This window comes from Cygnus olor, chromosome 11 (genome assembly GCF_009769625.2).
Source record: "Cygnus olor isolate bCygOlo1 chromosome 11, bCygOlo1.pri.v2, whole genome shotgun sequence".
NCBI classification, from domain to species: Eukaryota; Metazoa; Chordata; class Aves; order Anseriformes; family Anatidae; genus Cygnus; species Cygnus olor.
Window position 1 is genome coordinate 21553834 of NC_049179.1, and position 27535 is coordinate 21581368.

General features: G+C 54.2%; 1 protein-coding gene across 3 annotated transcripts in view; it reads left to right on the forward strand.

The window, feature by feature from the left end:
- The window catches only part of FRMD5 (FERM domain containing 5), an 83118-nt gene that overhangs the window by 22586 nt on the left and 32997 nt on the right, over positions 1-27535 (forward strand). The window lies entirely within an intron of this gene.

The following is a 27535-nucleotide window of genomic DNA, read 5'->3' on the forward strand; positions in this document are numbered from 1 at the left end:
CTCAGGGTGGGCAGGGGGGGCCCGCAGAGTGCCTGGGCCAGACCTGGGGCTGGGGCTGGGGCTCTGCCTGCTCCCTGCTCTGGGCTGTCTGGGGGATGCAGTGGGGTGGGTGGCTGCATGGGGTGGGCAGCAGGATCGGGCATCGTTCCCCCGGATGCCATTGAAGGTCCCGGTGGAGCTGGTCCTGGGAGAGGATGGCTGCAGGACCCGCTAACATTTGCTCGTGGGGGCCCAGCGATGTCTGCAAGGTTTAAGAGCTCAGGGCAAAGCGTTTGCAGGAGCTGCTGAAGGGTAAAGACTCGTCAGCCTGGGTAAATATTAGCACAGCAAAGAGGGGAAGGAGGAATGTGAGCAAGAAGAAGACCCAGAGGGGTGAGGAGATCGCTGCACTCTGGGGACGGGCCGAGAGTTGGGTTGTGCCCAGGAACGGCCCAGCAGGAGGCAGGAGCAGCTCCTGGCCCTGCAGCCGGCTGCTGTGCGGGGCTTTGGTGCCCGTGGTCACAGCAGGCCGCTTCTTTTCTTTTCTGGTTCCCAGTTCCGCATTCCGCTTTGCAATCAGCTTTTGCAGCGCTCCATCACCAGCAGCACCTCAAATCATTAAGCCTGAAATAATTTTAATTGGATCCAGGATTCACGAGGGATTGTTTTCTGTGTCTCTCTGCTCCTGCCGGTGTCGGGAGCTGGACTAGTTTCTCCAGTGTCGTGGCAGCCATCCGAGCACGGGGAAGCTTTGGAGTGCCTTTGGATCGTATGTTGCTGTGTCTACCTCCAGTATGGCAGGGTTTAAAGACTGTGGGAGAAATACATATATAATATATATATAATATATATATATATTTATATATATTTATAAAATATATATATATTTTTCCTTTGGAACAGGTAAACGGCACTTGAAAAGCTCTAAATTGCAGATTTAATTTCTTGAGACAAATTCTGTAGTTTATTGCAGAGACAGCCTCTTGGCACCCTCTCACACGGGAAAAAGATGTATATCTGGGGGAGATGTACCCGCGGCTTCTCCTGGGATTGGTTAGGTATGTGCAGAAAAGATAAGATTTCAATTAAATATTTTGCATGTCCCAATTAAAAATGAGGCATTTGTCTTTGCAAATTGAAAGACAGATCAGTAACCCTCACCCACACAGACGGACATTTCGGTTAACGTGTCTATAGAGTACATGGACTTCCTAAAATAAATTAGGAATTAATCAAGCAGAGATGATTCAGAGACCACACAGAAAGGTGGGGAAAAAAAGTAAACATTAAAAATTCCATTCAAATAGACTGCCCTAAGAACATTTGCAGCCCATAATGCAATTTTTCTCTATATAACAGTGATGAAAAGCTTTAGCTGCTTCTGCACACCTTGGAGACAGCAATGAATTAATATAGGAAAATTCAAGAATGTCATGTGGTTTAAAAATTAAATCGTCCCCTCGCAGAACTGTGTCGTATTTTCAGAAGGATATTTGTGCAGCTGCTGCTTTGGTTCCTGCACCTGGCCAGGTAAGGCCCTTGCGCAGAGCTCTGCAGGACGAGGCACAGGGGAGGCACATGAGAGCTGGATCCCTCCCTGGCACACTTGTTCCTCTTTTCAAACATTATAGAAAAAAATATAGTACAGGGAGCTGCTTGTACTGATAAGCTTCTTTAACGGAGAGCTGTTTCTGGGAAGAGAGCAGGCAGCATTTTCCCGAGCTCCCCCTGCAGAGCAGGATCATGCCCGCGGGCTGCAGGGGCTCCTGCGCTGAGCCCTTTGCTCGGGTGAGGCTGCTGGGGATTGGGAGAGCCACTTCCAGCACTGCACCTGTGCTTAAGCTTCAGCCAGGATTTGGAGGTTCCCCAGGTCCGATCACGGCAATAAACTTCCCACGTCGTGCTTTGAGGTGAATGTCAGAACCGCAGTTGCAGAGGTTCTGCCCATGCCGCCTGGGGCTCTGCTAAAATACAGGCACAAGGCAGAAAGCTGGACGGAGACTTTAAAAAGACCGGTGCTTTGTTCGTCCTGGTAGCTTGCTGGAATCAGCTCCCATGAGAGTGCAAATTCCTGGCTTTTGTTGCAGAAATCTGCAGCGAGCCTTGAGCAGGGTCTGTCAGTGTCGGGCTGTGGTCTAGCACCCCGAGCCCAAGCTGGGCTGGAGCAAGGGTGCCCCAGGAGGGTGCCACAGGGCAGTGCCATGGGATGGTGCAATAGGACGCTGCCATAGGATGTGCCACAGGATGGCTGCACAGCCGTGGGGAGAGGAGGGTGATTTGCTTTCTGAAGTGCCTGTGACAAGCAGGGTGGTTTGAATGGGAGTAAGCTCTTGTTCAGGCGTCTGCATCCCTCTGATAAGCAGCGAGAGGAATTAAAAGCTGAAGTTATATTAAGAGTCCCTATCTTATACCCTGTCACCTTGCCCATCGACAGGATATAAGACAAGCACGAGCCACTGGCGCTGGTGCAGCAGTGCGGGGCTGCTTCCAGCGTGCTGGGCTCGGCACAGCACCCCGAGGCGTTCGCTGAAATGCGATTACAGATGCAGTGGTTTGGAAACGCCAAGGTGATGTTCCTCGTTTTGCTGAAGTTCACAGCGCACTGGGCAGGAAGCCCATGGAGCGCGCACCCCGGCTTACGGCTGGGTTACGGGGGGCAGGGGGCTCTGCTGCGTGCTGACGGGTGGCGCGGGGCTTGCTTCCAGCATGGGAGCAACCAGGGGATGCTCTCAAACATATGTCCCAGGGACAACCAGGGGTGTGAGGAGGACTCTGGTCCTCAATTTAAGTGATTAACAAGATGCTTCAGTACTTAACTGTACATTGTGTGCTATGGGCGTGCGTACCGTGGAGACGACACACAGCTGAACGATGTTACTGGATGGGGGCTTCTGAACAATGTTACTGGATGCGGGGTTTCTGAACAATATTATTTATTTCACCGTGCTGCCCCAGTTTGCAGAGCCCATTTTTATTCTTTCCGCCGACTTCCCCACAAGCCCCCTTTCTGCTGCACCTCGGTGCAGGGGTTTGGGCTCTTGGCCCCGGTGCCTCCTTGGGGAGGGCTCAGCAGCCGCGTGCCGCCTGCAGCTGGGCTTGTGCAGAGCCAAGCTCAGCACCGCTCCATTGCCTCCCTGCTCTGGGCCATCTGCAACTTTCCGCACTGTGGTAGCGTTTTTGTCCTCTTTTTGGGATCAACTGCCAGCCCAGCTGAGGTCACAGCTCCGGCAGCAGAACAAAGCGCAAGGCACGGGAGCTGTAACGAGCGGTCGGAGCTAACCCGAGCCTCCCCAAGGCTCGCTCCCCGAGGCTTGTTCTTTCAGCTCGCGACTCCTCGTTATGCAACCCAGAAACTCTAGTCCTATTTTTATTTGTGATTATTGGCTTGATCCAGTAGGAAGCTCCGTGTGCATTGCTGCGGTGGGGTTGGCGGGCCCTCCCATGCCCTGGGAGGACGGTGGCAGTGCTGCAGGCGCACGTGTGCCCTGCCCCTGCCCTGCGGGTTTCAGCCAGCTGCCACTTCTGGGGCTGGGGCTGCAGCGACTCTAGGGAGAGTCCGAAGCATCGCTAAATTTATGAGCTGCCCCTGTAGCTGCCCTGAGGTTAATAAGCTGTTGCTGACCAGCTGGCATGGCCGTACATCTGACAGGAGCTTGGTGATTTTGAGGTGCTGCTACTCTAAAGGTGCTCAAGCCTTATAATATTGTGGTTTTTTGCTAAAACAAGTGGTGTGCCCCTGCGTCAGAGATGCGCTGTGCCTCTGGAGCCCCGCAGGTGCTGGGATGTGTGCTGCAGGCAATGCACCTTTGCTCTGTTTTCTGCTCACACCAGACATCATCTCTGGAGCGGGGAGAGCCTGCTCGTGGCAAAATCAGCCCAGTTCTTATCCGCAGAGCTGCTGCCCGAGCTACTGCAAGACCACCAGGGAGGACAAGCACCATTTTCTGTGGGGTGTTCATTGCTCAGTGAGGTGCTCATTGCTCTCCATAGCCCGGAGGACAGCAGGGAGCGGGGGCCTCCAGTGCCATGGGCACAGTGGTGCCCTTGGCTCCATCGTGCTGGGTCACCGTTGTGGTGGTTTCCTGGGCTCGTTTCTCCCGTGTCTGCTGAGGAGAGGAAGGGGCGCATGTGGCTGACCCCACCATCTCTCAGAAGGGACCTGTGGCCATGCAGCAGGGTCTCTCCCACCCCGTCTGTTCAGCAGCACCGGGCTGGGGCCTTCCAGCAATGCAGACATCGGTGCTGGAGGCAGCGGTAAGTGCCTGACACTTCTTCAGGCAGATGGGAACCTTATCTACTGCATGGGTTGTTTCTGTATATCCCGTTCTGGGGATGAATACAGTAGGTTTATGGAGGGAAGAAATTAAACGTTTCCTGGGTTTGCATCCTGGATTGTTTCCCATCGCCCGCAGAACACCGATGTGACCAGACTGCATAATCAGCCTGCCAAGCAGAAGTGCCTACCTCAAGGCCATTTCGTACTGTTGCAAGCCCAAATCAAGCTGGCAAATCTCTCCAGCTACTTCATTTTTCTGGAATTTGAAGTCAAAATCTTCTTTAGTAAATACTTACACATTAAAAAAAATCCCAAGGCTGAGCTCCTCCACTGCGAGCTCCATTCAGTGCGAACGCTTTCAGTTAGCGGCCCTGGAAGGCCGTTATCTCCCGTATAGATCGTTACACAATCCTAATTCTCATGCTGCAAATGGCTTCATTATGAAAACATAACATCAAAGTAGACCCAGAAACAATCAAGTTTCTGTTCGGAATCCAAGATGTTTGGGGAGGATCAAGAGTTCAGCCTTGCAAACTGCTCCAGAGGGCAGGTTGGGCTGTCCCTGGGAGGATAAAAAGCAATTTCCTCCCCTGCCACCCCCTGCGTCCCGACAAAAAGTTGTGGTTTACCCTGAATTTGTAAGCGGAGATAAACGTGGAAATCCCTTCATGACCCAGCAGGCATGCTGAATTAACTTGAAGTGAATATGAGGAACGTGTGAAACGAACGAGCAGGGAGAGCTCCGATCTGCCGGGTACCGGGCGCGGGGCTCCTCCGCCTCCCAGCACCGCGCTGCGGGGCCGCAGCCGGCTCTCTCGAGCCCCGGGGCTCTCATGGTGTGGGGATGTCGGAGGGTCCCACCGTGCCGGTGTCTCGGGGCGAGGAGGGCTTTTTGGTGGGCTGACTTGGGGCTCTCCCCCCGGGGCCCGGGATCTCTGTGTGTTCAGGGGCGGCGTGGGGCCATGGCGGGGAGGGCGATGCCCAGCACCGACCGTCCATCATCCTGCAGTAATGAACTGCTTTCCTGGCCAGGGACTAATTTGGTTGTGTATCAAAGAGAATTAAGTTGTGGCTCTTGACCCTGAGAGTCTGTTTAGCTGAAAGGGAAGTTGCTGCATCTCTGCAGTCTGCAGCGGTAACCACGTTACGCGAGCAGCGCCCCGTTAGCCCTAATAGGAAGTAATGGCAGTGTAGCTTCCCATTAGAGCTAATGGGCATCACCTCGATTACTTGCACAGTGCAGGAAAGCCCTGCTGTGCTGTGCTGCTCCATGCCGTGCCGTGCCGTGCTGTGCCGTGCTGTGCTGCTCCGTGCCGTGCTGTGCCAGGCTGTGCTGTGCTGTGCTGCTCCGTGCCGTGCTGTGCCGTGCTGTGCTGCTCCGTGCCGTGCTGTGCCAGGCTGTGCTGTGCTGCTCCGTGCCGTGCTGTGCCGTGCTGTGCTGCTCCATGCCGTGCTGTGCTGTGCTGTGCTGCCCAGGCTGTGACATGCCACATGACGCTGAGCCGTGCCACACCACACCATGCTGTGCCATGCAGCACTGTGCCACACCTTGCCATGCCATGCTGTGCCGTGCCGTGCTATGCTGTGCTGTGCAATGCCGTGCCGTTCCATGCCGTGCTATGCCGTGGGAGCAGCTGGCAGACTCGGGAGCAGGGGGCACAGCAGCAGGTAGGACGGCAGCAGGGGTGCACCGAGGCAGCTGCCAGTATTTTAAACAGCTTTGAATTCTCCGATTTTACAGGTTTTTTGGCTCCATGAAAGAACAGCAAAGCCACATCTCCTGCTAGGTCTTTAATCTGCACTACAGCTGCCAGTGCATCAGCTGTGGGATCGCTGCTCACTTTCAGGCTGTGTGTGAGCAGCCTCTCCCCTAACCATGGGTCCCAGCGGCCCCGTGCCGCGCTGCGCTCCCTGGGGACCAGGCAGGGTCTGGCTTTGGCCTGCTGCTAGAGTTATTGTGTTCAGGTAGAGATGCATCACGGGCAGAAAAATACAGCTACCTGCTCTCTTTTCTTCAGACTTCAGAATTTCCTTCTAAGCAGGAGACCAGTCCCGGTCACTCTTGCTGGTCATACCGAGTCCATTTCCCTCTGCCAAATTAGGGTGAGGCTGAGATTTTCAGCGTGCCCAACGAATCCAGCATCACTTCTCATGGTTTGGTATGTGTTGTTAGTCAGTCTCTGTCATTTCTTCCCTTCCTTAACATAACACATTGAAGAGGGAAGAGAAATTGAGAGAGCGAGTGACCACGACTGAGAGATGTTGGCGGAGAGAAGTCAGTGGCACGAAGGGAAGCAGCTCGGACGTGACGGGTGACTCACGCTGCCGCCAACCTTGGCAGCGCTGCAGGGCAGCCCTGGTGCGAGGACAGGCAGGCAGGGAACAATGCCCACAATGTGCGCCGCACAAGGGGGCCGTTCTTCCCCCAGAGCAGGCACATCCACTTGTTCCAGCTCCTTCCCGCCCGGACAATGCAAGGAAAACCCGTGTTTGGGCCGGAGTTCCCTGCTCATCACCTCCCCAGGCAGGGACTGCTCAGCCCTGGCTGCATGGGTCCGTCCGTGGCACAGGGCAGGTGTGGGAGAGCTGGTGGAGAGAAAATCTTTGGGTGCAGCAAAGGGCTTGGCTTCCCGTTCTTCTGATTGTGGCTTTGGGTTACGAGAGCAGGGACAACATCTGAACTACAATGGCGATAATGATGATAATTAATGAAAATGCTTTTCCGTGTTTAAACCTATTGCTTGTATCTGGCTGAGAGCTCTGCAGATGTCTGCGGTGAAGCCTCCTGCCCTGCCACGGCTCCCGGGGACGTGGGCAGCAGGGCCCGTGCTGTGGTGCCCCACGGGTCCTTGCTGCTGCTCTGTGTGTCTGGCTGCTCTGCGCAGAAGCTCAACTACTGCAGCCCGTTTGACAGGCTCCGCCTTTAGTTCTTGTCATGTTTTTGAAAAATTTTATTTAAATAAATTGCCAGATAAAATGCGGCTTTCAACTTGTTGACCTGCTGGGGTGTTATAGCCTTCCAGCCGTGCCATCGGGGAAAATTCAAGCCTTAGAAGTTTGCTTGCTATAAATGAATTGCCTTGTAGGTGTTTTGATGTATCAAAACTGCATTAACTAGAAAGGGGGTTTTAGTGGCTGTGGTTGTTGGTTAAAGGAGAAAATAAATCTTTCCATACTTCTGAGTGGCTGGGTTGCTGACCACAGTCGGCCTGGGCTAGCAGTGAAATGAAGAGCTAGGAGCACAGCATGGAGCTGGGCGACAACACGGCCTGGCAGATGCCGAATGCGGAAACAAATCCAGTGCCCGGTTCCTGCAGCTGGCAAGAGCTGTACAGAAACTGGGGAACCGCTGTGAGGTGGAGCCCCGCCGCTCCCAGCCACTGGGATTTGCTGGGCCCGTCCCCAGCGCTGCGGCGCTCACTGGGGTTTAAACTGGACGACAGGCGGCGTGCTGGTGCGGAGGTGGGGGTACTCCAGCCCCGCTCCCCTGGGCCCCCTGGGAGGGCACTGGGGTGGGTGCTGAAAATGGTGCCCCAGCTGAATTCAAGTCAGAGCGGGGCGGCAGGCGGCACCTCGGAGCAGAACCAATGCTCCTGCTCACAGACCGTAAGGCCGGCAGTCTCACGGCATCCATCCGACGAGATTACTCCTAGAAGTGGTGTGGTAACTGAAACAAATATCAGTCAGTGGTGGCATAAACATTTTTCATATGCAAAGATGTTCAGTGCTCGTAAGTGCTATGGAACATGCTTACAGAAAATCACTTTGCACTTTTCCTGGCCAGCTTTATTTCCCACAGCAAATCACCCAGGCAGACACGGGCGGCTGCTCGCTCACCCTTCCACAGCACTGCCCCTGTGCCGCCTTCCTGGCAGCGTGTGATTTACAGGCACTGTCTGGGCTCCGTAAGCCACGCGTGGCTTTTCCTCAGCCATCCTGCAGTACCCGGGATAGCTGCTGGTCCCCTGCCCTCCCGAGAGGCTCTTCCCATGCCGATCAGGTCTTGCAGGCGCGGTGTGACTTGTGCCGGGGCTGCTGTGCCCGGCAGTGCTGCGGGTGCTGGAGGTGAGGGCAGGGCACAGTCCGTCCCCTGCACCTTGGGGGACTTTTCCCCAGTTCACCGAGTGCCGGGAGCAGCCAGCGCAGGTTTGTTTGGTTTGGTCTGCAGAGAGCACGTGGGGCACGTCCCTGTCTGATTACAGCTCCCGTATTTATGAGTGGGAAGGGAATTCCAGGCTCCGCTCACATGGCTGTTACATTCGGGTGCACTGGGTAGCTTTGTCATTCTTCACCATCACCATCACCACGCACCTGGGCTGATCCTGGCACAAGCTGCTGGAGCGCTTGGGGTGCCACCAGTGCTACCGGTGCCACCCCAGCTGGTACAGGTCACTCGGACTGGTGGCACTGGGAGAAGCAGCTGTGGGTCTGGTGGAAATGTGACTGCTGTGGTGTTTGCCGGCCCCAAAACGTGCCGTGGCCAAGGGTGAGCATACAACAGGAGGTGGCTGTGCCTGGGAACATGCTGCGCTTGTGGTGGGTGGCACCTGGGAAGCCTCGCGGGGCTCCACCGTGCAGCCACCCCAGCGCGCCCGCAGCCCCCGCGCTCCCGGTGTGCTCGGAGCAACGTGGCACAAAGCAGGGCAGGGAAGGTTGTTGTAGCTGTCCCGTTATTAATAGTTCATCAGCCTGCTCTGCGTTTGAAAGCGTGTGGGCAAGGGAGGGAACTGCCTGCAAAGCAAACGGCTCCGCTCGGAGCTCCATGGCTGGCGTTCATCCTCCGAGGAAACACTCTCCAGGTTTTCCTGGAGAGCTCATTAAAGAGACAATAAAGGCACATGATAAATAGGATGCAATTGTTATTAACACGCAGTCCCTGGGAACTGCTCTGAGAAACTCGGTGCCTGGACAACGAGCGCGTGTCCCGGCTGGTGCTGGGCTGCTCAGCCCCGCATCTCCATGGCTACGGCGCCCTCCGAGCGGCTCCAGCTGGTGCCGCCAGCGCCTGCTCGCATCAGCGTGCGTGGGGCTGGGGGCAGCTCTCCGGGGGGGTATTTGCATTTCAAACCAGCGGGAGAGCCTTCCCGTGGACCTGCGGATTCAGTTCCATCTCACAAAGCATTCCTGCTTGTTAGTGCCTGCTTTTCAAAATATTGTGCTTGGTGTGAGCGAAATATCCTTCCTGGTGGCCAGCCTCGTGCTGGCGTTGCGTGCTAACGCCCCACCGTGCAGGGAGGGTGGGGGTGCAGGCTGCTGCCTCCAAAGTGAGAATCACAGGGAGTTGGATCCTTTGCCTTTGGTTGAAAATCGGTGCTGCGAGCAGTGGCAGGCAGGCGGGTGCCCAAGGCCACCTCTTGCAGCGGAGGCGAGGGTGCAGGCAGACACCTCCGCCCCACCAGCCTCGGCTCGCTCCCATGCAGGTCTGCGCTCAGCCCCCTCCCTGGCTCCCTTCACCCACAGCTCTCTGCTTTTGTTGCTTTTTGTGCATAAACCTGTGCCTGCCTCGTGCAGGCGGTGGTCGCACCAGGAGGTGACGGAGGGGTACTTCTTTTTGGCAAAGGCCGGTCGAGCTGTGCTGGCACACGTGCACAAGGGGTTTGTGAAGCAGAAGGTGCCTGGGCCGGGACTCGGAGCAGCCGTGCTCTGGATTTGGGGCACCATGAGCTGCAGGATCCACCCCTCCTGGTGCAGTTTATTCCTCTGTTTAATCACCTTCGTTTTTTTAAAAAAAAGGTCCCCTGTTTCCAATTCAAATTTGTCTGCTCCCAGCTTCCAGAGGCTGCTGCTTGCGACGCTTTTCTTCACTTGATTGAAGAGCCCTTTAGTAGCTGGTGTTTTCTCTCTGTGAAGGCACTTACCAATGATAATCATGTCACCTCTCACTCTTCTTTTTGATGCATTAGAGAGGCTGAGCTCTTCAGCACTCCCACTGCCAGGCGTTTTCTCCAGCTCCCAAACAATTTTTGTCTCTTTTTTGCACCCTCCCCGGTGTTTTCATCTCCCTCCTTGTGCTGCAGCTATCGAGTCAGGGCACCGCCTTCCAGCATCCCGCCCGCTGACGCTGTGCAGAGTGAAACCCGCTCCCCAGGGCTGATTTGGACACCCCCAGCCACCCCCGGCTGCTCCCCACCGCCAAGCCCTGGCCCCCGCTGCGCTGCGTGCTCTGCAAGCGCAGCCGAGGAGCACGGGGGCGCGGACTTGTTGCACGCTTTGTGTGATGATCTTCCCCTTTATAGAAGCAGCTCATTTAGGCAGGCAGCACAGCAGGTCCTTTCTGCTTCTGCACCCGTCCCCGGCAGCCCTTGGCAGACACAGGGGATGGGGATGGGGACCTTGGTCCGAGCTGCTGTGACTGCGCTGGTGACATCTCCCCGTGGCACATGCGGCCTGTTCCAGCCCTTTTCCTTGAAAGCAAACTTGCAAAAAGCAGCGCTTTCACAAGCAGCCTTTAATGGTGATGAATTCCTCACGGGCACTGGTGTGCTTGGCACTGCAGGGAGGTGAAGTTACGGTGTCTCCAAGCACAGGTCTGGGGGTGACAGCCCCTGGCTGTGCCTGCTCCCCCCGGGAAACCTGGTCATGCCCGTGCGTGCTGCCATCAGATGGTGGTCTTGTGGGTCAGGGGTAGGCAGTCTTGCCCCTGATAATGGGTAAATTATAGCAATCTACCATTTTTTGGAGGAAAAAAAGATTTCTCTCAAACAGTTTGCAGTCAGAAGAGTATATTTGCACATCCTGTGTGCGGGAGTCTGGTAGGGCTTCTTCTGCGTTTCTGTGTGCGCTTTTCCAATTATCACTTTTGACAGCATCCTTCCGTGGGTCTGCTGCCACGTGGCATTAACACCCTTGTGTACTAATCCCTGACTGCCTGACTTCTGGTGCCCCGTGCCAACGTCTCCTGCAGCCTCAGTGGGTCTGGCCTGATCCTTGAAGCTGCCCATTTTATTTGGCTGAATGGGAGAGCTCAGCGTAAAGCAAAATCTTGTGGCAATATTTTCTCTGTGCTGGAGAACAGACAGAAGCTCATGTAAATGTTTCCTTCAGCAAAATACGCCTATAATTTACTTTCAAGCCATGATGAAAAATATAGAGGGGATAAATTGAATAGATGAAAAGGGAAAATAGAGGTTAGAAGCATCTTTATTGCTGTGGGTGTTTTCTCAGCAGAAGGGACAGGCGCATGGGTGGCTCCTAGCAGAGGCGGGTGCTGGGGGGGCTCCATGCCATGAGCTCCGTGCTGTGCCTGCCGCACCTTCTGCCTGTGCGGAAGCAGACGATGGAAGTCTGGCATGCAGGTTCCCTACTTGGGGTCAAAGGCACCATCGGTGCATGTGCAAAATTAAATTTAAAACTGGATTTTTGCCGCACATTTATTTGCTTACACCACTCAGGATTTCAGGTGATAGAGATAAAAAAGTGACGTTCATACTAAGTGTCTGTGAATGATGAGTTGATAACGCATCAACGTCCTGCAAAAGTGCTGCTGGTGAACAGCCAGCGCAGAGCTGAGCTTTACATGCTCGGCAGTGCTGAAGTGCTGGAGGGAGCTGTGGTTTGATGTCAGTTCTAAGTCATTTCAGACGAAAGTCTCTCAGACACAGGGAGATTGCTGGCCCCGAGGTCTCTGTTCCTGTGAATTACACAGCGCAGAGCCTTGGTGCCTGGGAAGCCCTGAAGCAGGGACCCCAGCTCCTCGGCGAGCTCCCCGTGCCCATTTGCACAAACTTTGTTATTTTTCAGAACACAAAGCGTGCCCGGCACACACCTGAGAACATCAAGCACCGAACAAACACGTAGCAAAATCAAGCATGTGTGGTTTTTGAAGCCACCCCTGTGTGTGCCGTGGTGTGGGTGCCCAGCATGTGGCCGGGCAGTCGCTGTAGCGAGGGCAGCCCCCGCGGCGGGGACCCCGTGGCCCACGGGTGCTGGTGCTCAGCAGAAGCTGGGCTCAGCGTGGGTCCTGAGCTGCTGGTGGTGGGGAAGAGCGGCTCGCGCACTGCAGGGCTGTGGCCGGGGCAGCTTCGGGGCATGGCTCCACTGCATGCCAGCACCCCTCCATCCCACGGCCGGCAGCGGCCCCGAGGTGCCATCACCGCGAGCCTTGGCAGGTTTCTCACCTCCTGCCTCATCCGCAGGCTGTTGCTCGGGAAAGCAATGAAGGTGAAAATTTAAATGAAAACTCAGAGAGAGCCTTGAGAGCAAACAAATTGGAAAATAAACTCAGTGGAACAATGAGAAAAGGCCCGTGACATATAAGAAATGGCGTGGTTAGAAATAGAGCTAAGCAGAAAACGAGCCAGTTGCCCCTGAGAGCAGGGCAGCTCAGCCCCACGGGCTCCGGCCGTGCTTCCCTGCCCCAGCAGCGCCCTCCAGTCCCTCCCAGCCTCGTGCAGACTGCTCTGAAGGCACAACCTGCACATCTGTACGCGCTGTATGACGGACGCACGTGATGCACATCACTAAGGTGCCACCACTTGGATCAAAACCAAAAGTACCATCAGAAACTTCATTTACAGAGGACATTTTGTGAGCAGTCCGTGGACTGGCCTGGAGCTACACAGTTCTGTGATGTCCACCCCAATGATGTGTAGGGCCCGTGGCACCTTTTTGGGGCCTGACTCCCTGTGTTTTCCAGCCTGCTCTCAGGGCACAGGAGCTGTGCCTGCCCGGCACCTGCCCCATCGAGGGCTTTGCAGCTGGTGCTAAGACCCAAGAGCATCCACCCAAAAAGAGGGGGTCACGGAAATTTTCAGGGCATCTCCCCGCCGTGTCCAACCAGCCCCAGCAGCTCCCGGGCTGTTTCCAGTCGGGCTGCACCTCCCTGTGTGGGCTTGTTCGTAACGCTGCATCTGGTTGGGCCGCGGAAACAGATTGCTGCTTAACCTTGGCAGGAGTGCAGGCTCCTTCGTGGATGTCCGTGTGACATAAAACAATGTGACACGTTTGCGCATGATGTCACGCTCATATAAAAATACTCGAGCCTGTCCACTGAGATCTTCGTACAGCCGCAGCCAGCAACAGCCGAATCTGGGGCATCTGTGACCGTGTTGCCCACGGCGGTGAATTTCCATATTGTCGTATGCAGTTAATAATTTTATTCATCCCCAGCCCGTCTCCCCCAGGAGCGAGGGGGAGACAAAAGAGGTCTCAGCACTGTGAGACCTGATTGCTGCCAGGCGTTTGCATGGAGGCAGCGGGCAGCCACAGTCACCGGCCGTGGGCTGTGGTCAGGCAGGATGGGATGTCCGAGGGTTTGGGCAAATAAAGGATTGTCGTTTGTCTGCGGTGCCCGCTGGGGTCACGGCACCAATTAGCATCATGCACTGAGTGAGCTGCGAAAGGTGCCTCTTCCCAAATCCTGATCTTTGTCCAAAATCTGTTCCAAGAGCTCCCCCTCGGCACCCCAGCATCCAGCCCCCCCCCCCCCCCAGACCATGCACCCATGGTGGGACTGCGCTGCCTGTGCGTGCCTGCTCTGTTTGTATCTATATTTATATATATTAGTGTCTTTACAAATCCTTTGCAAAGTCACCTTATGTGACAAAGCACGTTAGCACTTCAGCATAAGGCACTGAAATTATCTTGAAGGCTCATCCAGACGCCAGGCTATTAGGAGGGTCATTCTGTACGCGTCGCAGTGTAGGGACACTTCGTGCTGAGGCGTATTGCTAATTCATGAGAGAGGGCTCAGGTTGCCCTGTGAAAGTGAGTGGGGAAGGAGAAGAAGGAAGGAGGAGGAGGAGAAGGAGAAGGAGGAGGAAGAGAAAGGTTGGATGATGGTTAATTGTGCAAGGGGAATGGGAATGGCATAAAGAGCAGATAGAAATATTTACAGCTAGAGGGAAATATTTAAAATAATTTTGCAGCTGAAGGATAGACTTATGCGGGTAATGCATGAAGAATGAAGCTGCTGCTCCTCTGTACAGGTGCCGTGGCTGGTAATAAATGAAGCTTTAGGGTGACACCTGAGGGGAGATTTGGAAGCTGCCTCCTTCACCCCACTCTCCCTGCTCGTCCTGGGCCCGGCAGTGACAGCACGGACGGGGCACGCCACCGAAAGACAGCTCTGTTCTGCTCAGGTGCTCTGAGTAATAGGGGCCCGTTCCCAAACACCTTCATTTCTCTTTACTCTTGTGCCCCGTCCCAAAGCCAGCACAGAAGGCACCGTGATGGCGGCCGTGTGCGAGAGGCTGGCAGCAGCTCCCGTTCAGCGCTGCTCCTCAGGGCTGAGGCTGGCAGCCGGTGTTGCACCCAGGGGAGCCTCTGAGTCACCGTGTTTGCACAGAGGAGAAATAAACCCTCAGAAAACAAACTGCCTTTTTAAACACTGCTTCTCGGAGACCTGCCGTGATGGAGCCCCCCAGCCTGCGCTCTAGGTGTTCTCCTGGGGGCGTTTCCTGGTTGACCCAAGCTGACCAAAGCTAACTTGCCTTTTTCCCTGCCTTCTGGAAGCACCCCGCTGTCCCCCCAGGAACCCAGCATGGTCTTCTCCTGTGGCTCCTGTGCCACCGTGGTCACACAGTTACTGATGCCCGTGGGTTTGTGTCTGTGGGATGTCGGGGAGGTACGGCCATTCCTGGCACTTGTCTGCTCGTAAGAACTCGAGTTGCGGCTGCAGCAATCTCCTTCTGTGCCCTTGGGAGATGTGGAGGTCTTCAGCCAAGGCAGATCTTGTAGCTCTGCCTTAGTCTCTGCCCCGTTACAGATGCCCTGCACGGGCAGCTGCAGCCAGCCAGGGCCACCCCTGGCCCCCGTGGGTGATGGTGACGCAGTGACCGGGGCCGGGCGCTGCTGGGGGCTGAGCCACATTCATGATGCAACAAAACAAAACAAAACCCCACAGATATTAAATGCATTTTTAATCCCAGTTAGTCCCCAGAATACTTTAGGGTCTAGTAACTGGGGGCTGAAATTAGTGTAACATTGCAAGGATTTTGTATTGCCTTAACAGAGCGTGTACTTAAGTGTGCAAAGAATTTACCAAGGGAAATGATAAGAGATTTTGTCATTCCCTAATTCAAGTTATCTAAAAGACTTGGGCCTAGTTTCAGCATACCTTGTTGTTAATGCACACATTTCACTTTGTGGGCTTTTTTTTGGCTTATGTTATTCAAAAGGCTGAGTTAGGTGGTCAGAGTTATCTTGTGACTTCAAAATCGGTGAGGCCGAGGGGAACTGGAGGTGTCTGGGATTTTTTTCAAAGAGCCAAGATGGAATTAATCCAGTTTACTGCAGCCAATTTAATGCTTTTTATATGTCACGGAGCTGTGACTCTTTGTGCAATGTGGGAGTTTGCTACCTGTAATTCACAGCAGCAGTGAATCGCTCTAACTCACATGTACCCAGTGCTGGTCGGCGTGCACTGAGCCGCTGCCAGGGCTGCTCGTTGAGATCAACGTCTTCATCACACCCGGCAGAATTAGGGAAACAGCGAGGAGGCATTTGTCTTCCTTTTCCCAGGACTGCACAGGGACAGATGATGTGATCCATGAGGTCAGAGAAATATCTTCAAGGAGATGGATCCTTTTGATCCTTTCTCGTCGTTAAAAGCACACAGGCTGGTCTGCGAGAGCTGAGCACTCTTGCTGCATGTGGCAGAGGTGAAGCAGTGCAATGCCATGAGGTGTGATGTGGTGTGATGTGGTGCAGTGTGATGTGATGCACTGCAACGCGATGTAATGCAGTGCGATGCGGTGTGGTGCAGTGCAGTGCGATGTGATGTGGTGTGATGCAGTGTGGTGCATGCAGTGTGATGCAATGCCATGTGGTGCACTGTGGCGCAGTGCAGTGCAGTATGGTGTGGTGTGATGCGATGTGATGCAATGTGTACCACCCTGCCCCCCCCCTCCACTGCTGCATCTGAAGCAACTTGGAAGGTGCAGCCATTAGCCATGCAGATGTTACCGTTTGTATATGAAAACTACATTTTGCACTTTATTTAAAGGGGGGAACAAATCATGCGTTGGTATCTCTTCCCAGTCTCATCCAGGTGAAGAGAAGGAGCAGAACGTGTGCGGTTGTTCCTGCAGGCGTGTGCTGGTGCCTGTCCTTAGTGCACAGCCCCGAGCCCTGCCAGAGCCAGCCCACGCTGCTCCCCTGAAGCAGGCGGGGCTGCGGCAGCTAAGAGCAGCCAAGGCCTACCTTTTTGTCCACAAATGCATGAGATACAAACATACACAACTTCTGGTTCATGCGGAAATGTTAAGGATCAGTAATAACAGAATAATGATGGATATCACCAGTAGCTGTAAAATAGGTCCATCATGGAACAATATTTTTCAACATTCCTGTTTGATTGACTCCTGTGGTGGAGCAGAGCAGAAAAGGTGATTAATAATAATCTGTGCTGCGGCTGGATGATAAAGGTTCGCGAAGGATGGAGTAGAACTGCTTTAATAGACTGCTTAATATGCAATTATTGCTAGGGGCCATATGTTATTCTGTGTATAAATAATCAGCAGATATTGTCGCCTCAGCTGCTGGAGTGCAGCAATTTGGCACCTCTGGCATCGTCTCTCAGTCTTGGCAAAGGCACAGAAGCCGGAGATCCGTTAAACACAGACTATTACAGCAAACAACTTCAGCCGGCTCTCCACTGCTGCAGTGTCTGTGGGCCCCTTCTGCAGCCCCAGGAAGCTGCTGGGTGAGGGCCACCCCACTGCAGAGCTGCAGAGCCCCCAGCCGAGCTCTCCTGTTTGTCCTCGTTTACGGCAGCTCCATCCTGGGGGCCCCCAAACTCATTTCATGCTGCTGGGGCCAGCCTGGCCCTTCCGCACCCTGCTCCGTGCTGCCCCGCTGCTCCGGCCTGCGACGGGCTCTGCTGCTGCCCGAAAGCTCTCCCTGCACTCGTGCACCCAAAAGCAGAGCTTTTTGGCCAGGGTTTGCGGTGTGATCGTGGGCAGTGCCCCACAGGAAGGGGCAGGTGGGTTTGGGAGAGAAGCGTCCCTGTCCCCTCCGTCACAGCCGCTGCACACAGCAGGACCGTGGCCTGCTGCTTTGCTGTTCCAGCATGAACCGTGCTGAAAAGTTCTGTTTTACCCCCCAAAAGATTGTCATTTGTATGCAGCAGGTAGCTTTGCTTTTTCACAATATATCGAGATGAATTGTGAGTTGGTGTTGCAGCTCGGTGGCTATCACAGGACTCCCAAAGGAATGGAAGATCGGCCTTTGCTGAATTTTTGTAGTTTTGGACTACTTGGCAGTGAAACCTGGAAAGGCAACACTGTGAGAAACGCAGAGCTGGAGGTGAAATACAAAAGTAGCAGAAGGAAATCTGGAGATGGAGGCTGCCTTCTGCCAGGAGGTCCCTTTGGGAGTGCCAAGTAACCCGGTGTTACCTGGGGATATGGGGAACATGTGGGGTGTCTACAAATGGTGAGGTGGTTGGTCCCCTTGCACGTGTTGTGCAAGCTGGTGCAGAGGAGCGTTTTCCCTTCGCTCTGATTAGAAAAACAACAGCCCCCGGGTGGGAAGGAGGAGGTGGCCGGGGCAGAGCAGCTCCTGGCCAAGCCCCAGCTGGCCATGGGCAGTGGGGCTGCTGCTGAATCCAGCGGTGCCGTGGTGCCAGAGGCTCCCGGTCCCCTCCAGCCCTGCCCCTGGGGTCCGTCAGCATCGCTGCTGGCAGGTGGTGTCGCTGCCTGGGCCATCTGGTTTTGTGGTGAGGTGGAAGTGGATGGGTTATTCATTGCTCCTGAAGAGACTTGCAGCCAGTGCTGCTGTCTCTGGGACAGTGTCTGGTGCTGAGTCATGAGCGTCTGGGTTTTTGGAAGATTAAAAATAGCTCTTGAACCTGGCAGCCCTCGGTGCCGTTTTTCTGCTGGCTGTGCACGGTGCTGCCTGCGCTGGGGGTCCGGGTTCCCCTGCACGCGCTGTAGCTGGGGCAGGGTTATCTCCTTCGCTCTGCTTCTTGCTTCCTTTGCCTGCTGGGTGTCGGGGCGGGCACAGGGAGGGCTGGAGCTCTGCTCTGGCCCACGGTGGATGTTTGTGTTCTTGTGACATTTTTCTGGATATTCTGGGGCTGACAATGCTCCTGCATGCGGCAGGCAGGCGGTGACATCCCTGCCTCGGAGCAAGGCTCCCGTCGTCCCAGTGGTCCTCAGCACTTCTCTGCCATGGGGCAGGGATCCTTCGTTACCTTGATGAAGGAGGTGTATGCATGCACTTCCTATTCCCAGATGTATGCACTTCATTTGGCAGGGAGGAAATGTTTGTTTTTAATTTGTCTTTAGTTACCAAGCAATGCAGGCTGCTCTGTACCAGTGGCTGAACATCTTGGTGTTTGCTGCTCTGTGTTGTCTGCAAACTTCACAGCAGTGTTTTTGCTTTCTGGTAGGTTTTTGATTAAAATCTTAGGAGCTGGACCTGTTTTCTGGAGGACTTCTGTCAGAAACACCTGCTCAGTGGTTTCAGCTTCTAATTGCCTTTCAGACAGGCAGTCAGCTTCTAATCCGTTTAGTGCGTGTCGTGTTGATTTTGTATCATTCTAATTTTTAATCAAAATGTCATGCGATACCAGGTTAAATATCTTACGGAAGTCTAAATATATTAAATCAACACTGTTGCCTTTATTAACCAATTTTTTAAACTCATCATAAAAAAATCAAATAGATTTGACAGGGTTCATTTTTCATCAGCTGTGTTTGGCGTCCGTTCTCCAGCAGCAGCAGCTGGTATCAGCATTTCCTTTATTTTCCCCGTGATCAGTCGGGCTGGAAGGACGACGATTACCCATGCTGACACCATTTTCAGTTATCAGCAAAATGCTGCTTTCCTTCAGACTTTTGGAGCTTCCTCATGCAGAGGTATGAAATGAGATCGGGTTTATACAATTTTCTTACAATCAGAAACTCAAGTGATGGTCAGTCTGTATCCCAAAGAAATTGCCATTTAAATGCTTAAATCCCGAGTGTGCTGAGCGCTTACTCCCTGAGAATGTAAATATTTGAACTCTGTCATCGAACACAAACCTGTGAGCCGAGTCCTCACCCTGCGGGCTCTGCAGGGCAGCGAGAATCTTAATTAGGCATTGACTAATTATTTCAGTTTTGGTCACCTTGAAATCCGTGACTGGGGTGAGGGACGCGGGGAGAAGCACGTTTTGGGGCTGGGGGAGGCAGCAGCTCGGTTCTGTGGTTGCTGACGGCCCTTCCACGGGGCAGGTCTGGCATGGGTGCAGCTCTCCCCTGGGAGCCGTGTCTTGGCCGGTGCTGAGGGGGCTGCAGGCAGAACAGCTCCGTGCCTGGCCTTGCCAAGCTGTGCCTGGCCCCGCCAAACCGTGCCTGGCCCTGCAGAGCCGTGCCTGGCCCTGGAGCATCCCGCAGCAGCCAAGCTGCCCAGCAGTGCGTCCTGGTGGGGTTGGAGCCTGGTGAACCCAGGCACAAAGCAACTGTGCATCACCTGGGGCATGCGGTGAGTGCTCAGCCCTTCTCGGGTCACCTCTGAGTGGGTTTAGTGCAGAAATGGGTGCTTTTTCCAAACAGTGTCCAGGCCAAGCTCCTGGGGATGCTGTTGGGCACCTGCTGCTGAGGCATCCTGGGGATGCTCAATCATGGAATGGCTGAGGTTGGGGGGGCCTCCAGGGGCATCAGTCCAACCCCTGCTGCAGCAGGGCCACCTAGAAATGGCTGCTTCCAAAGGGGGAACCCCTCCTTGGGGCTCCGGGACCCCCAGTTGAAGGGCTGTGCGTGGGGACAGTGCTGGCACTGGCGGGTATCTCTCTGCCCCCCACTTTTCCTCCTGCTGCTGCTTTGTGCCCATGGTAGTTTCAGCCTACCCAAGCCTAATTTATGATAATTATTTTTAATACCACTTTTATGTGGCAATATATTGTTTTAATTTCATAACAATGCAACATCTGATATTAAGCGTTTCCAGCTCGACTCCCAAGGATACACGAGCTCCCCGAGGCAGTATTTATTAAAATCCTTTTTTGTCCATATTTCATGTTTATTACTGCCATCTTTAATTAAGGGAGGTGAATATTGCTGATGTGGGTTGAGGGGCCTGTTTAACACGAGTAATTGGAAATGCACTCGGCAGTACGAGGTGCCCCAGGAGGGGAGGGCGGCTCCGGGGTGCCCCAGAGCAGGCGGCTGGGAGGGGACGGGGTCTCGGTGGTGGGGCTGGACCCGGGAGCTGGAGATGTTTTAAAATTAATGATAAGTTCCTCGTGAAGATGCTTTTTCTGACCAGATTCTTCTGAGCGTGCTGCCACAGCTGTGAGGATGGGGGAGCCCTGAGGTGCTTTCAGGTGTGGAGCTGGAGCCTTTACTTAGAGCTGACCTGCAGGCACCGAGGGGCACTGCCTGAAGCATCATATTATTACAAGAGGCATTGCAGTTCCGAGCATTACTATAAGAGGCATTGCTGCTCCGAGAGCCAGGTCTGGGGCCCGTTATGCAGAGAAATGGGTCTGGGAAGAGGGAGGGAGCTTGCTCCGGCCACAGCAGGAGCCCTCAGCCCCTTGGAGCCGTGCAGCAGCTGCAGGCACTCTCCTGTTCCGGGCCTTTGTGTGAGTTCTGCCTTTTGAAATCAATTTTTAATACCTCTGTGAGCCTGACACTAGTCTGATTCATATTTTTAGTGAATTATTCTATATTAGTCCCTTCACATCTCTGGAGCTTTTTTCCATGTAGTTCTGTATTCCATGTTTATACCCACGATGGCAGGAAGGAAAGCAAAAAACAGGCCTAAATCCAGTTGAGTATATTGCTAGGCCACTTTCCATGACACGTGTCCTAAAATCATTCTTTCTTATTGTCAGACAACGTTTCTGCCTGTGGGAGGATGACAGGCAGTGCCAGGAGTGGCACTGGGCACGCAGGCGGCGCAGTCCCCGCGCTGTGCAGGGTGCTTGGTGGGGCTGTGCCGCAGCTTTACCCCTTCCAGCCTCGCTTCTTCACTTGTCAGGGAAAGAAAGGGCTTTTTGTCGCCCGAAGGCGTCCTTCCCGAGTGCCTTGCAGGTGAGGGCAGCGTGCTGCAGGAGGGGAAGCGGGCGCTGTGCACGGACCAGGCTCAGGGAAGATGGGCGCTGCGCTGCCTGGGGTAGATGCAGCCATAGCTGTGGTGAGGAAGGGCTTCACCACCCTTGTTTTTGTATTTGAGGCAGCAATTATCTCTGAATTCAGATGCTTTACCGCCTTATAGACCTTCTGCAAAGCCCATTTCATTAAGAGACCTCCATTCAAATTAATGGGTTGAACTTCATGCCTTGCATGCAAACAGCAGTATGTAATTGCAGGTTTGCTCATAATTGCAGGGACTCTGGAATATATTGTGGTGTTCGTTATTCATGCAGTTGTTTGTTGTAGGGAAAATAAGATTAATTTATATTCCGGTAATACTTCAAGTGCATATTTTCATATGATTGTATAAAGGTGGAACCTTTAGGGAGCCCTCAGATATTGCAAAGTGTGCCTTAAGATCCCTGGCCTTGGTCTCATTGCCATGGTAATGAGGATCTCGGGCTGTACATCAGGAGCTGTGGAGAAGCAGAGCAGACTTAATTCAGGTGTAATCTCCCTGGCTTTGGGAGGCTTTCGCAGGGGCTGATTTTTGGCCTAGTAAGCCAGTCACAAAAGCTAGGTTCCCAAATAATAGCATACCACAGTTCTGCAAGATTGGAGGCTGCTGAAAGATGATGTTTGCCTGCTTCTCCCAGATATTGCTCATTTGAAGAACTTTTTCTCTCCATGTACAGCTGTATGTATATGCAGGGATGAGAGACTTTGTGGTCAGCTGAAACTTCAGTACAACGCCCCTTACAACTTCATTTGTGAAGTACGCCTTGTGCATCTGAATACTGTCGCTGCCCCACCCTGGAAAAAAATATTTCCTTTTCAAACATGGGCTGCGCCCCGCGATGCCGTGAGCTGGCCGGATGGCAGGAAAGCTCTGCACCAGCGCCAGCAAGCCTTGATCTCATCGCCACCTGAGGTTTCCCATCGGGACCAAGGAAGAACACTTTGGTCCCCAGCTGCACGAGTGCAAGGCCGCTGTCACGAGAAGGCTGTGCTCAACAGCTGGGCGTCCCCACTGGGTGCTGCCCTGACCCCAGGGTGTGGGTGGGCACGGCTCCCTGGGGACAGCCGGCAGCTCGTGGCAGCGAGACCTCCCTTCCAACTGGGGTGACGGTACTGTGATTTTGGGGTGACGGAGCTGCAAGAGCAGCAGCGCCTTTGCCCGCGGTGGTGGGGGGCAGCAAGGTGCCGACCACCTGCTCACTGCGGAGGAGGGATGGCAGCATTTGGACAAAGCCAAACCTCAGCAATGTTGCTGTGGGGAGCCGCTGATCCCCGGGCTGCTGGGGCAGCAGCGTCCTCCCCACTGCCAAGGGAGGCTCGTCTTTGGGGGCTGATTTCTCCTCAGCTTGAAGTAGCTGGATCTGGTAGTGCAGGCACAGACAGGCTTCATTTCAGTAATTATTTTTAATTCTACTACAGTCTGTGTTTTAAAATATACTCAGGAGTCAATGCACTGAGTTGCATCTTCATCTCCTTTATTTCATTTTACTTAAGGGGTTGAGATTTTAGTTGTTCCTCTGAATTCCAGATTCACACAGCTTTGTTTACTGTTTCCCCACTCCTCCCCAGATTTTTGGGATGGGTTCAGGTGTTGCCACATGAGTGGCATCCCATTCCCTGTACAGGCTTCCTGAAGGCAACGCTCATCCCGTGGGCACCCAAACCTGCTGGTGTAAAAGTGTGCACTGCAGCAGGCAGGCTCTGGGGGAGCAGACCAGGAAAAGTCTGTATTTACTATTGAGCTGTCACTGGTGAAGTAATCTAGTGTTTCGTGTTTAGATATTCAGCTTGCATTAGCTTCAATCAAGCTCTCGATCGGAAGTCTCCTTCCATTAAGTTGTGCAATTCTCATCCGCTGATCCCGGCTGCGGTAAAGCTTACGCAGCCATCTGGGCTTAAAGCACTGCCTTTCTACACGAACATGAGTAATCCTCCTGCCTGACATCATTTCATCAGTAATTTGTCTGAATTCATCGCAAATGCAAAGGGCCGTGGGTGGCACCTGGGTTCCCTGCAGCTGCTTCTGCTGCTGGGGGCAAGAACCTGCGCAGGGGGGCTGTGGGGGGGATGGATCCTGACCGGGAAGGGGGAGCCCCAGGTGTGGGTGCTGAGGTCGACCGCTGATGGGTGCTCAGGGGAGTGTCCGGGGCCCTGACCGCTTCCTGCGGGGATGCACATGGGCAGCCCCTCTTGTGAACTGTTGCCGGCAGGAGAAATCTGACCCAAAATTCAGGTTTCTATAAAAATCCAGCTTCTGCTGAGCCTGTGGACCAGCCATTGGCTGTGTTTCTGGGGATTAGTTTTAGCTCTCAGTATTAATTTCCCTCTAAATAGCATTTCAAGCTCATGCCATTGCCATGCAGCAGTGGGTAAACAGACAAGGCTGTCGTGGCTGTCCAGGCCACCTCAGTGAACACAGAGCGGGTGCTGGGAGCAGAGCAAAGACCTTTTCTGTTCTTGCTTGAGCTTCTCAGCATTGCGAGAAGTTGTTTTTTAACAGTGGTAAAGTTTGAGCTATTGGAGGCAGTTTAATGACATGGCCAAGCTCACGCGGGACGATTGCGCTCTGCTGGCAGGCGGCTGGCAGAGCCGGGTCTCCGTGCTTGGCATCACTCCTGGGGTGCTCCCAGGCACTGCCCCAGCATCTGCAAGTGCTCTGGGGTGGGGAGGACAGAGCTGTGGGGTGGGAACATCCCCAGCCATGCGCCAGCCCTCACGTCTGGCGATGGTGCAGTGCAGTCGGCGTGCTGCCAGGGCTCTCCGCACCACCAGGCTGCCTGCGGTGGGAGCCTGGAGCAGGAGCGCGTGGGGCAGGACCCTCGTGGTGCTGGGACGTCACTTGGGCAGGAGGAGCTGTAAGGGCTGAGGGGTGTTTGCCCACCCGAGGTCTCCACATGTCAGAGCACGCTGCCACGTGCCTGCATGGAGCTGCCTGTCCCAGTGCCACGGCCCCATTTCTGCTGGAGGTGCCGGGAGCAAGCAGCAGCCCTGGATAGGAACGTGCTCTGGGCACGTGTGCACATGGCCAGGGTCAGCTGTGGCCTTTGGTGAGCTCTGGGCTGCTGCAACTCATTGCTGCAAAGCCACTGGGCCATACCCAGCAGAAGCAAATATTTGCCCTTTAAAACATCGCTGGAGAAACCACTGCGCAAATTTTTCAGCACTGCACAAAGCGGACAATGATGCAGAATTCAAACATGCTTTGGATTTCAATTCTAAATGAAAATCTCAGTGACTTGGAGTGCTTTTGCTCACTCCTGTGGCATTAGTCATAGCTCCTGGTAATGTTTTCTGCTGCAGTATTGTCCCAAGCCCTGCTGAGGCCAGGCCCTGCTGTGCTAGCTCAGTGCCTGGCGAAGGGCTCACGAGGTGTGCAGCAGCCTTCGGAGGCTGGGGAGGGAGGTGGGCACAGAGGCCTGAGGCCTTTTCTGGCTGGGACACCCGCAGTTTCTGGCTTTTAGCCACTTCTCCACCCACTACAATGCAGTGCCTGTGGATGCTGCTGCCCCTGCCGCATTTGCAGGGCCCTGTGCGGCTGCAGTGCCGATGGCTCCGTGCTCGGTGAGCGAGGTACCCGACCCTGCCGGAGGGCGCAGAGCTGCAAAGATGGGATCTTTAATTTGCATATAAATGATGGGCAGCCTGGCCAGGCCGTGCAGGGAAGAGGGATTGCTGTGCAGGTACATGCTGCGGGCACGGAGCCGTGAGCTGCCAAAATCCCCTTCAGCCTGCTAAACGCAGTGCTCCCGGGAGCAGAAGTCCTAAGGGTGCCCGTGGGCTCTTCCCCACAACTTCATGGCTTCCGAGGCAGGATTGTGTTACTCCTAGGTACGATAAAAAAATGTGGGAATTCAGTCACAAGAACTTTTATAACTGTAGTGACTAAAGGTTACGCAGAAATGTCACGGCTGCAGCTGGCAGATCCCAGCTCCCCGCGCACCTCTTCCCGCGCCGCCTGTTGCTGACAGCGGGCAGAAACCTGGGACCTGGCATTTCGGGGGCCGGGCCTGTTTGCCACCTCGGCCAAGTTGTTTCCTGCTGCAGTTTCCAAAGGCGCTGCTGGTTCTGAGTGCCTCAGCTCTGGGTTGCGGCAGGAGGTGCTGGAGCTGGGCTGGGGGTCTCCGTGGGGGCCGGCTCCTGCCCTCCGGGGCTTTCTCCTTCTTGGGTGCGGGTTTGTTTCCACACTTGCTCTTCTACCCACTGCGATGTGGCAGTGCTTTCTTTCTATTCTGTGTTTTCCCCTTCGCTGTGCAGCCCGGGGGCGGTGGCTGCAGCGCTGTGGGGGCTCAGCGCGCTGCTGACAGGCTGCCTGAGAGGCTCCCCCCGCGCAGGGCTGCTGCCGCTGCCGCTTGTCTTTTGTGCAAAGGCAGCAAAAGCGTTTCTTTAAAATGTCAGACCGCCCGTCTCACTGTTTCTCATCTCTAAACACGATGCTTTGTCAAACATTTTTTTGTTGAGTGTAGCTAAGGATCCTTTATTCTGTCTTTTTTTTGATATGGAAAGTAAACAAGTTACTGTGAAGGCATCCTTCTAGCGCGGCTGGATTTTAGTATGCAGCGAGGCTGGGCCTCGTTTCCTTCCCAGCCATTATCCGAACCCACATGAGCACTTAGCATTCAGGAAGTATGTGCGTGGTGCCCACTGTACATATGGAATTAGATTATTATAGATGGTGATGAAAGAAATATACTGCCTGTGATGTTATTAGCAGGGATTAGATCACTTATTTTACAGAATATGATACAGAAACTGCTTTTACTTCTAGAAATGAAGGTTGTTTCCTGTTCGCTTTTCTGGTGCGTGGCCTCTTTACAGGGCACCGCTTTGTTACTTCACCATAGGATTCGGGGACGTGCAAAGGGCTTCTTGTCTTCTCATGGGACTTTCCACTGCCCTTCCCAGTGCAGTTACAGGTGCGCTGTAGCCTCTGTAGGAGCAGAGCTGTGCTTCGCCCCTGCGGCCGGCCAGGCAGGGGGTGCAGGGGGGGAGGCGGGGGGCTGGGGTGGGCAGCGAGGGGCTGGCACCGGGAAGCGGCCCCACTGGGTGCCTGCTGCGAGCTCAGAACGGCCTGGAGTCTCCTGACGTGCTTTCTGAAAATACCACCACGCCGTGGCCTGTGGGTTTTTTCAGTAGAAGATGTCAGCCTGCATAACCATTCCCCAAATCACACTACCAAGGAAATGCTTTTTGCCCTCTTGGGTTAATCTGAAAAAGGTCATATGTGACGTTGGCATGTGACTGCTGGCTGGAAGGGCTGAGACCTTTTTTTGGGCTTTCTTTACTAAAAAAAATAAAAAAAAAAGGCAACAACCGACCCAGGTGCCATCCCCTTGCAGCTGGAAATGCCCCGCTGGCACTGCAAGTGCACCATGGCGAGCCTTCCTCTGGGCTCAGCCCTCTGCAGCCTCATGCTTTTTGTGTTTTCTTCGGCAAAATGGCCCCCAGCTCTGGGCACGGCGAGTGGTGAGCAGCGTGCTGAGGAGCAGCAGCAGCCCTGGGTCTCCTTCCCCTTCCCCTGTTGTGCTTTCTTCCCGGCGAGGTCTGAAGGTCCGGGTCACCTGTACAGGCTTTGAGGTACAGAAGAAAGCAGGGGGGAATGGAGGGTAAATAGGAAAGTACAGCATTCATTTCAGCAAAAGCTCTGGTTGGGTCCCAGGTGAAACCAGAAATTTGCATTTAAATGAATATGTATTTGGAGACATTAAACCCACAGGCAAAAAAAAAGGCCTTGTGGAGATGACAAACGCATCACTTCTTGTGCTTGCTCCTGATATTATGCCAACCAGCCCTTGGAAGTAAAACCACACGTCAGCTGAAGTAGTTTTTCTTCCTTTTCATTTCTGAAAACCACAGTCATTTGTAAACACTTCGCTCCTTGTGCGGAGCTGTGCTATCAAAACTTCAGGTGATAGAAGTATTGGCAGATGTGGGGGGTCTGCATGTGATGTGCAAGAGAATGATCCTGGGACTGTTCTGCGGTTCCAGGTCAGCTTCTCCTGGATCCTAAAATCCTGACAAAACAGGGAAAAATGTGTGGGGAGCAAGTGAGCTCCATCCGGGCAGCCTGGGAGGGAAGCAAACGGGCTGCAGCCGAGCCGAGCGCTCCTGCTGGCAGGGGAGAGCGGCTGCCCTGTGGGCATCTTGTGCTGCCAAGAAACATTTCTAGGAAACAAAGGCGAAGACCGAGATTCCCTGAATTAAACAACCACCTGAGAGCCAGCTGGAGTCAAGTGGCTCGTTTTGGACCTGAGCTGTTAGG